This window comes from Poecilia latipinna, unplaced genomic scaffold (genome assembly GCF_001443285.1).
Source record: "Poecilia latipinna isolate Pla-1442-1.1 unplaced genomic scaffold, P_latipinna-1.0 Scaffold128, whole genome shotgun sequence".
Classification (NCBI taxonomy): Eukaryota; Metazoa; Chordata; class Actinopteri; order Cyprinodontiformes; family Poeciliidae; genus Poecilia; species Poecilia latipinna.
The window spans coordinates 319,252-330,838 of NW_015112744.1; the positions used below are offsets into that span (position 1 = coordinate 319,252).

General features: G+C 42.5%; 1 protein-coding gene across 1 annotated transcript in view; it reads right to left on the reverse strand.

Annotated features, from left to right (window-relative positions):
• The window catches only part of thrab (thyroid hormone receptor alpha b), a 135,178-nt gene extending 128,368 nt beyond the window's left edge, over positions 1-6,810 (reverse strand). Inside the window, exon 1 of the mRNA XM_015028544.1 lies at positions 6,454-6,810. The gene's annotated coding sequence lies outside the window, so the exon portion shown is untranslated. The remainder of the gene's footprint in view (positions 1-6,453) is intronic.
• Between the last annotated feature and the right edge of the window lie 4,777 nt (positions 6,811-11,587).

The window sequence follows — 11,587 nt, forward strand, 5'->3', positions numbered from 1 at the left end:
GGGTGATCGGTATCGGTGTATCGGCCATCATGGGTGATCGGTATCGGCAGGAAAAAACCTGATCGGCACATCTCTACTATTTGGTGATCCTTATTATTATGTTATCATGACCACAATATGCCCATTTTCTGCTACTTCTTAAAAGCACCTGTGGGATGTGAAATGGAAGGTTCACATGTGCGATCAACATCAATGCTAATATAGGCCAAAATCTCTGAGGGATGTGGATGAATGTGTACCAGGATGTTGGGCTTTACTCCTGGTTAATCTGTGTTAATCTTGCTGCAAGTGTGAACTGAAGAAGAATCAAAAGCTGAACCTGAATCAAAACGTGCTTAAAGAAGTGGTTTGGTAGTTTTGCGCAGCTTGTACAGTAAAAGTAGCTCATTGAAGCTCTTCATGGTAAAACGGTAAAGGATTTGAAATCGTACAGGGCTTTATCAAGTCCATAGGACCCCAAAGTGCTCTGCACTACATTCAGTCATTCGCCTATTCACATGCTGATGGTGACAAGCTACTGGATAGTAGCCACAGCTGCCTATGACACCACCAGGCCCTCTGACCACCACCAGTAGGCAAGATGAGTGAAGTGTCTTGCTCCAGGACACAACGACAGGCGGACAAAACAGGAAGCGAACCCGCAACACACCTATTTTGGGGACTAACTCTTCAACCGTTGTCCCCACCGTCTTTATCAGTTATGTTTTTTATTTATCAGCTGAACTGCAAAGGGATACGTCACATGAAGGGCGTTTTTAAATGATTTATTCTCGTCTCATTTGTGTACATAACATCACCGTGGGTCTAAGATTTTTTTATACATCTACTTTGTTTGTCATGGCTGACCGAGACAAAAGCCTTAATGAGTTTGTCATCCGTCTCTGTTTCCTGAAACAGTTCATCACCAGCCAATCACAACTGTGAGCACCATCAGACAGGAAGTGAGATTATATCGTAGCAATGCTTTGATGTTTAAACAGCCGAACATGAGCTCATAGACTCAAAGCATCATTTTATGCAATTACAAAAGGGATACATGTGTGACATCTGTTCACTGGTGAGTGCTGCATTTAAAAATGAATAAATATAAGCCTATTCTCACTTTATTGTTTTCAGTGCTCTTCACTAGTCCATCTGCAGGAAGGAACTTTGATTGTTAGCTGATTATTTACGGCCTTGGAGGTAAACAGAATCCGAAGATGTTATTGCCGCCGCAATATCGACTCTCGAGGGACAGTGCTTGTATTCCACAACACCGCGTTGTTTATGACAGAAGGAAAATTAGCCGCTTTATTGTGTTGGGAGTTCGTTTTATTTTTAAAACTAGATCTGCAAATGAAGCAGTGACTTCACTCCTCTGCCACTTTCATTAACCAAAATGGCCCTAGCAGGCACAGAGCGAAGGCCGTCGTGCTCCAACAAATGTCATCCTGGCAAAGGGAAACCTCCTGGCTCCCGGTGCCAAGCATTCCCATTGATGGAAAGCCAGTTTGTGAGCGGCCCCAGTGGTATTTCAGCAGAGCCAAGTTGACTCGTGCTAATAAGAGCAAAAGGCGGCTGCGTAATAATCTGTCTTTCTTGCCCGTTTTGGCCAATAACTGCATGTTTTGCCAGTTTATTATTCCTGCTGCCTCAGAGGACTTGTTTGATGGCACGAAGACGTAGCGACAGATAAGCCGGGGGCGGGGAGGGGGAGGATGCGGTAACCATCTGCATGGAAACCGCCGCTCAACAGACACAACTGAAAAACCTCTAACAGAATAAAATGAAACTCAACCTACTACGAGGAAAAAAAAAAAAAAAAATAGGGAGGAGCCAAAATGAAAACAAACAAACCACAAACCTGGAGCTTGCCTCCTGCCTGAGATCTGATGTAATGCCTCCAAAAGTGTGTTTGTGTGCCAGAGGGCTGTGATGTTACATTATTTCAGTGACAGTGGGACCCTCCAGTGGTCTGTGGGAAGGCCGGTGCGAACCCCGCTGATAATCTCTTGTTGTGTTCGCCATGACGGCGTGCTTATCAGCAGTGATGCTCTGGTGCGGCAGAAAACCCCCACGCGACATCGTACAGGAGGATTTGTCGCATTCCTTTCTCTTAATGTAGTTTGACTTGCCAAATGAGTTTAGCCTCGGTGCCAAATATTACAGCAGGAAACCACTTGGAATTTCCTTCATGACAGGAAGGCCACAGAGCATACGGCACCTCTTATTTTCACTCAATCAACTGAATATTCTACTTGCAAAATTATCTCGTATTGATTTCTTCCACTTAAAACTACAGTAGATATGGTTAGCCTGTTTGTGTCTCCTCTTTTGCATCAATGTTTACATCAGATTTCAAATAATTGTTTTATATTTTACGCACTTTATGCTAAGGTTTTATCAAAATACAAGTATAGTCTGTTCAATCTATACCATGCAACTTCCATTTCTTTGCTTCACAATCTTCTTAAAACTACAGATGTCGCAGTACTTTGTGCACCTTATTCCGCCAAGTTTTCCTTTCGCTCAACTTTTCACTGATTTGCTGAAATCCATCACTTACAGATGCAAGAATCTTTGGCAACAACCATATGTTATTTTTTTAAATTGGTTTTATGTAATAAATTAAAAACAAACAAAGCAATTTAGTAAAAGAAAAAAGTAAAAACTTGATAAAACCTTAAACTTTCCTATTTTTATCCGTTTATAGAAGATTTTTTTTTTAAATCTACTTTTTTTAAGTCCTATATAAAACACTAAAATTCTATACTGAATCCCAAATGCGCATTGAAAATACTGTTAAGACTGGAGTTCATATTGCTTGTGCACAGTCTTCTTCCACACTTTCACAAACCAGCCACCATACAACTGGTGATCAATTTTTACACCGTTTTTAATTAATTCCAGCAAATGTGAAAAGTTCCTCTATCAAGTTTTAAATATGTAATTATATTTATGTGATTACATCCTAACAAACTTCAATGTGTATTTTAAGTTGAAGAGAATTTTTCTTTAGTCCAAGTATGTGGATCAATTATGCGGCAGGCCGTGAGAACCAGGGTCGGAAAACGCTAATCAGGCAGACGACAGGAGCGTTTGCATTTCACGGAAAATATGGGACGTGAAATTCAAACGACGATTTATCATCTCCGGTGTCCAGCGCACCCAAGTTTACAAGACAAAATAAATCAATAAAAATAAAAAGATGAAAGGGGAAAAGAGAAAAGAAAAAACAGTGGCAACAAGGATCAGTGACCTGCAACTTTTAGGGACGTTACTCCCTAAACGCTACAAAAGCAACCATTGGTTAGCAGGGCTTCATAGAACTTGGCACCTGCCGATTCAGCCATTTGATTCAGTTGAGTTGGACACGTCTAAAGTGTCAGTGCAGTTTGATACTCCTGCAGGAGGCAGTTATTGTTGCTTTTTGCATCACCTTTTTTCGTCCACTTATCTTTCTATTAGCTATCTTTATGTTAACAGCAACCTTTTTCCAGCGCCCATCCCTTTCTAATACTGAGAAAGCTCTGCCACTGCACAACCTCTTACCCACCAGTTTCAAAAGCGAAACAACAATTAAGGCTTTTCCAAACATAGCGCTGGTGTCATGTCAGCGGCATTTCTCGTACCAAGACACCACAACAAAGATCCAATCAAACTATGTTCATTATCCACCGTTTTACTTCTAAAGCCATCCCAGGGAGACAGATGTGAAACTAAGCCTTTCGTGCGCGGACATCTCCTGACACGTTGGATTTCCCAGCATCCCGCTTGCCTCTCCACACTCTGACATCACTGAACATCAGAAACGGAGCAGAGAACAGAGTTACATAAGAATATGCTCTACCGATTCTAAGCGCTGATCGCTCACGCCCTACCGCATAGTAGCAGGTGATTTAGAAAGGAGGAGAGGAGAAAATAAGACGCACAGAAAAGGTCGCGGAGAGAGAGGCCCCTCTGGAGAGCGGCATTCTAGGAGGGACCGAATAAGGTCACCCTCATCTCCTGCAAGGAGTCACGGCCTTGAGGAAAAGAGGAGGAGACGAGGCCAAGTCACATGGGGCTCCATCCATCCTCATTTTTCCTCACGCTACCCTGTTACATCACTACGTGAGAAACCAAGCCAGCATTTTCCGAGTGTTTTCCCTGGAAGCGTTGAAACATTTCCTCACCAAAAGAAGAACAAGACCTACATATTGACTTGTGGATTACAGAATATTAAAGACTAGCTCTGAAAGGCGCGTTAGCTGCCACTTGCTGGAAAATATTCAACGGATTATTCTATAGGAGAGCAATATGCGATTGACAGACCTGTATAGGGTTAATCATCAACCCAGAAGTAGAAAGACTGGATTTATACTGATGGTTAATGATTAATGAGGAGGTATCAGGGGCAGGACATAAAAGTGAAGCCATATAGACTGAATCCATTTGGTTTTAATGCTCATTCTGCCATTTGCTTTCTACCGTTTTCACCTTGCAGGGTTAACGACGCTCCGCTAAGGCGCATCCGTTGCATGCTGAATTCGGCCGCGGTGGCAGCACGCGGCGTGTAGATTGTCACCATCTCTCTGCACACTCCAAAATGAAATTAATGCAGCACTGCTCAGAGAGCTCACACCCTTTCAAGAGTTTGAATTGAGTGCTAACACTGAGCGATTTAATTATTACACAGCCTGTGGTGCAGGGACAAGGACTTTTAAAGGGGAAACAGTTGCAAATGTGTGAGGCCAATATATTTCTGATCTGCATTTATGATGCCATTGATTTCTCTGAGGAGTCTCCTCTGGTCCGGGTTAGGGAGACGGCGACGGGAGGGAAAGCAGTAAGCGCTACCAAATTTTCCCCTGGCAACATTAAAATCTTCTCTGAATTCATGATGGGAAAAACTTGCAAGAAGGTGGGGTCTCTCTGTTATTCAATAAGCTTAATGCTTTGCAAAAGTATTCATAATAAACTTCACATTTTGCTACATTGCAACTACAAACCTTAATGCATTATATTAAAACTGTACTTGACATACACAATATGATGCGCAATTGGGGAGTAGAAGGAAGACGCATGGCTTAATACATTTTCTAAAATACAAATCTGAAAAGTTTGACTTGCATAGTTCACCCCCTTTTACTCTGACACACCTAAATAATATCCAATGCAACCAAATGACTTCAGAAGTCACTTAAGTGGAAAAGCATGCATGTATTTTTGTGTAATTTAATCTCAGTCTGCAGAAAACCACAGCTGAGAGAACCGGTTGGAGGGAAAACTGTTGGTCACGTATTCCGCAAACCTCGACTTTATGGAATATTGCAAAGGAGCAGATTATGTATGGTGACGGCAGCATCATGCTGTGGAGATGCCTTCCTCCAGCAAGGGCAAGGCTATCTAAAGGTAACAGCAAAGATGATTCAACTAAACACAGGGCAAAGTTTGTTTAGCAAGGAGAGGGATGCTGGGCAGCAACAGAGGGCAATCCTGGAAGAAAACACGCTTAAGGCTGCAAAAGACTGATTCATCTGTCAGCAGGCCAACAGTCCCAAGCATGCAACCACAGCTACTACGGAAAGGTTTAAATCACAGCAAGTCTATGTCTGAGAATGACCCAGTCAAAGTCCGGGAATGAATACAAGTGCACGCCAAACTACTTGGATTCCATTTTCAAACAATTTTAAACTTCACGTCATTTTCATTTTACTTCTACTTCGCAATTATGCATCGCGTTAGTTTATAACACTTAACCCTATAGGAACCAGTTTAAAGTCTGGAGTTGTAACTTGAAAAAAAAAATGTCAGCGAACGTAAATGCTTTTGCAGGGCTGAGGAATTCAATAAAAACGACAGACTGTGAGCATTACACGACTCATTATGCAACATGCAGCACACAACCTTTTAGAGAACCTTGTGACTAAATGCAATTTACATTTAAGTTAGTTTGCATCTATAGAAAACATCGTTAAAGAACTGGACACAGAACTACAACTAAAGCGTTTTTCAGATGTTCATAGAACTATTTCTACTGCTTCTGATAGAAGGAAACTTTTATGAAATATTAGAAAACTGAGCAGCCCGACAGCGGTCTGCAGCATTTCGTGAGTGGGTCGATCTGCCTTCAAGTGTGTGCACGTGTGCATGCGTGAGTGGACCATGCGCGCCCCGTAGTACAGCAGGCGGTTCAGTCCAAGTCCGGGCCCAGAGAGCAGCACCCGATCCCGGCGTCACAACACCAACCAGAGCAGGGCTCCAACTAGCGCTCCGCAAGCGGCGAAGTGAGAGTTAAATAACAGAAGGAGCGTTCAATACGCCGTGTGAATGTGCGAGTCCGTATGCGTGCGCGTACGAGTGGGTGTGCGTCGGCCGCAGGGCTGATCTGTCAAACCAGCCCGGGCTACACAAGCTACCGCCGCCGAAGCGCCTGCAGACCACGCTGCCACGGAGGCTTCGAACCCCCCCCCCCCCGAAAACAACACTTACCGTCCCACCGTTTCCCCGCGCGCCGTGGACCCCACGTTGTCCTGGGAATTGGGTCATGAGGCGGAAACGAAGCGGGAGAAAAAGTCAGCCGGGTTCCTCCTGGGTTGCTGTAGAAAGTGTGTAACGGCGGGGCTGGGTTGCCCCCCCCCCCCCCCCCCCACGCCACACCTCCGCTCTCCGGAGCTTCGGTCCGCCGCCTGGCCGCTACTGCCGAGCCTCGTACCGTTTAAAAACAGACTCTCCTGTCCGCTTTCCAACGACGCTTCCTAGTTTGATTCCTGTTTTGTTGTCCTACAGTCACGTTTGGATGAACTGCAACGACCGTGCGCGTGTGGAGTGGAAAGAACCAAAAAAGAAACAGTACGCTTGTCGCTCCTCCCTCCGTTGCACTGTGTGCTGTACAGTAAGAGGAGCCGCACTTATTAAAACTATCTACTGCTCTCTACAGGACCCGCGCTGCAAAACACGCACCGACACGTCCGGGACGCTCACAGGTGACAGGCGGAGCATCCTCCTCTCGACTCGCCTCTGCGGTCCTTATTTATTGACTTCATCATGACTGAGCTCAAACCTGCTCCTCCTCCTCCTGCTGCTGCTCTTCTGTTTGGTAGATACTGTATAGGTCATCTCGGATTTTGGCAGATAAAAAGAAAAAAAAAAAAAACGTCTGAGGAAAGGTCAGTTAGACGGAGGCCTTTAGTTAAAATCCGTGGTTTTTACAAACTCTGACTTTTTAAAGCGATTGTCAAGAAATAAAAAAAGATTTTTTTTTTTTTTTTTTTTGTCGTTTAGAAATATATTTGGGATCATAAAAAAACGGGGGGTTTTATTTGTCATGATGTGTTTGTTTGTTAGTGGGCCCAAAATGCAGACAGGAGCTGGGAGCGCGGATTATACTGAATGTTATCTAGCGATAAAACTGAAAACTTACACACACAAAAAAAACAGTGAACACTGGGAGCCAGAGGCAAACAAAAACAAGAATCCAGAACACAAAGCCAGCAGGATAAGCCGAGGGAAGCAACGAGGTCTTACAGGAAGAGTCACCAAGGAGGGATGAGAAAGAGGTGATTAAATTCTTGGAGTGTGAATGGTGGAACAATAGACCGGGCTAATTAACTAACAGGTAGCAGGTGTGAGAGGAGAGAGAACAGAAGAACGAGGAAAATTAATCTAACATTAAAGAATAACTAGACTTAAGAAACATAATTAAAGGAGAGTAAGAAAGAATGACTTGACAAAAGAAATAAACATAAACCAGAGTCACTAAAAAAACAGAGGGGGTGGGGGGGTCTGATCTAATGAAAATAAGAAACTGAGGAACACAGAAATAAACAAACTCCAAAATAACTCAAATAAAGCAAGATCCTGACATTATTTTCCTTAGCAAAACAACAATACAAATAGCTATAATTAATAGTCACTCGATCGTGGCAGTACATTCCTAACTGGAACCACAAAATGCTTTTTTTTTTCTCAAGAAAGCGTAATCTGAATAGTTTTATGTATTATTATCATTATTATGCGCTTTCATTACGTGTGTCCTTTTTTTAATTTATATGTAAATTTTTTTTCTCTCTTTATCACACTGTTTTGTTTTTGGACCACTTTTATTAGTTACCTGTAAATTGCCACATTTTTCTTTGACTATGTGAAAAAAAATTGTTATATCACTCAATTTCAACAATAGAAAACAAGGAAACACTCAGATTGGCAAAAAAAAAAAAAGGCTTGGAATCCATAAATGTTTAGATAAAACTGAAAATATGGAACTGGTTTTGGGGTGGGGAAAAAATAACCATTAAATGTTGATGAAAAAATAAAAATAATAACTCTGTAAAGAAATACTGAGTCATTTGTCCATGGGTATCAGTGTGTGTGTCCATGTTTTGTTTTTGTTTTTTTTTTGTTCTGTATGTCTTTTTTGGAAGATGCAAGTCAAATCAAATAAAACATTATTGCAATTATTGTTTTTTTGTTTTTTATGAAAGAGACAATGCAGATCTATGTTAAAGTCTGCTACTTTCATTAATTTGTTCATTTTATTTGTCATACACCTACTCACGTTTATCATAAAACAACTTTGACAATGTCATTCCGTGATATTACAGAAACATTGAGATGCTTGTAGTAGTTGTCACTGAAGAGGACATCTGGTCTGGAGACTGGATGGATGAATATGTGAATAAGTGGAAGGACAAACAGATGGATAATAGCCCTTCTCTGTGAATTTATTCCCAATGCAGAACATTGGAAATATGGAGGAGCATCTGGGATGTTTGGGACTTTGGTTTAGGTTTACCATTCAACAATATGACTCAAGCCAAAACCTCCAAAACATGGCAAAAGGGAATACTGGATTCTTTTCCAAATTTCTTAAAAGCTAGTTGTTGTTGTTTTCATGCAAAGAGCTGGAGAGCTTTGTTTATTATGTGCTAAAACAACCCCAATGACTGAACAAACAAAAATATATATATATATGAGCTGATAAAGTCAGCAGTAAATATTCAATTTCTTTTCTACATTGTTGTGCTGGACTTATGTTGTTTAGTGTGATGTTTACTTTTAATGACATCATTAGAGGCATAGTGTATTACTGTTGGAGGGAAATGTGTAATCAATAAAGGTTATAGCTTAGTGTATATTTCCCCTCTATAAAAAAATAAAAACAAATGCCAAGTCAAACTCTGGATGAGAAGCACAGTCACTCACACTGACAGAGTGTGTTGCTTTGAAAATCTACTGTGTGTACATATACGTCTGCTATTAAATTGTCTCCATATACAGCTTTGGCAATTGTTTATGGTCGTGCAGTGCGGCATTTACGGCTTAAATCATCAGCATGCGATATAAACAGTTTTTTCAGCCACGTTACAATATTAATACTGATGGTGTTTTGTCTCCATTAGAGTTCAGATTAAAAGCGGATTAAAACACAATCTGTTTGGGTTGGAGACCAGATTAACCTTTTGACTTATAAAAACAGCGATCCCGTTTAAGCCCTGAAGTCCCCTGATTTTATTACTTTTAAATACACATAGCTGAAATACATGTCCTTCAGATGAGTTACTAATGATACAGGTTCTGTGATTACTGTATGTGCAGCGCCTTCCAGACACACTCTCCTTTTCCGTTTCGATTTTACGTGTATGTAGTGAAATTTTATGCGATTTAAAACACTAATGTGAAGTGGAAGGAGCAGTTCAAGTTCTTTTAAGTTACTTTATTTTGCACATATAAATCTGAAAAGTATAGCATAGTCTTCCAGTCACCCTTGCTTTGATGCCTTTGAGTAAAAATCCAGTGCAACTAATTGCCTTTAGAAGTCTGCTAAGAAGTCGATGGTGTCTATTTCTGTGTGTGATTTAATCTCGGTATAAATCCAGCTGCTCTTAAAAAGCATCAAATGTTTCTTATAGGCCATTAGTGAACAAACTGCATCACAAAGACCAAGGAACACACCAGACAGATCAGTGATGAAGCTGAGGAGAGATTGAAAAAAGTTTCGGGCTGCAATGCAGTATCCCAAGTGTTAAACATTTCATAAAGCTCTGTTCCGTCTGTCATCTGAAAATGGAAAGAGCATCTTACAGTAAACCTACCAAGACATGGCTTTCCGCTAAACTGACATGTTTACCTGCCAGGAGTCCCATGGTAATCTCAGAGGAGCTGCAGAGATCCACAGGTCTGGCCAGAGAATCTGTAGGTTGGACAACTGTGTGTCCTGCACACAAAAAAACAACAACAAAAAAATCAACCCTGACCTTTGTGGAAGACTGTCAAAAAGAACAAATATTTTTGAAAGAAGTTCACGAGAAATCCATTACAAACCATGTAATAGATGCAGCAAGCATGTGGAATAGACGCTCCGGTCAGATGAGACCAAAAGTTAAGATTTTGACTTGCATGCAAAATACTGTGTGGTTGAAAGTATCTCCGCTAATCTGCTACCAAACTTAGAAACGTAATGTTATGCATATAACTTCTGTTCCCTGAAGGAGAGGAACGAAGTATAACACATAGTGTATGGGATATCACGCCCCCGCGTGGCCTAACTGAAGACACCTTTAATCACGCCTTTAGGCAAATGACATGTGATGACGGGTGGCAGGCCCCGCCTGCATATAAACACACCCTCATCACAGTCATTATTCAGTTCGATGGCCGCTCTTCACCGAGCCAAGCTGAAACAGCGGGGCAGAAAAAGGTGTTGTACCTCGTTCCTCTCCTTGAGGGAACAGTAGTTATATGCATAACATTATGTTCCCAATCAGTCGATTCACTCGGTACAACACATAGAGTATGGGACATATGTACACACCCCGCGGAGCAGCCATCAAACCTGAGACAGATGCACTGACCATGACTTTGCTGGCCAGCGAGGGGCCACCAGAATCAAGGATAGGCCCCATCTGCGTACTCTGTCCAGTACTGGCAGAATCATTTCCACTGGGGGAAATGCATACAGAAGCACATTGGGCCATGGGTGAGCCAGGGCATCCACTCCCAGTGGAGCGCTGTGATCCATTATGGAAAAGAATAGGGGACAGTGGGTGTTGGCTTTGGCGGCAAAGAGATCCACTGAAGCTTTGCCGAACCGTTGCCAAATCTGCACCACCACGGATGGATGCAGTCTCCACTCCCTCACCAGTGGGCCTCCCCTGGACTGAAGATCCGCCCCCAAATTCAGGTGCCCAGGAACATGAGTTGCTCTGACAGACAGAAAATGAACGCTGCACCACTGCAATAGTTTGTGAGACAATTTCAGCAAAGGAAGTGAATGAGTGCTCTCTTGTCTGTTTATGTAGGACACCGCAGTGGTGTTGTATGACCTTATCAGAACATGTTGGTTCATCTGAACCCTGCAAAAATGCCTCAGAGCCAGCAGGACCGCCCGCAACTCCAGGTAGTTTATGTGGAGCTTTGATTGGGTTAATGTCCAGACCCTCCTCACCTCTACGCCATCACATATTGCCCCCCACCCCTTCAAAGAGGCATGTGTGGACAACTCATTGCGAAAGGACACCCTGCCGATTGGAGACCCACGGTACAGCAGTCCGGGCTCCCTCCACGGTCGAAGGGCTGACATGCAAGCACCAGTTATCGCCAGCCTTCTGTGCAGGTGCCGTGACTG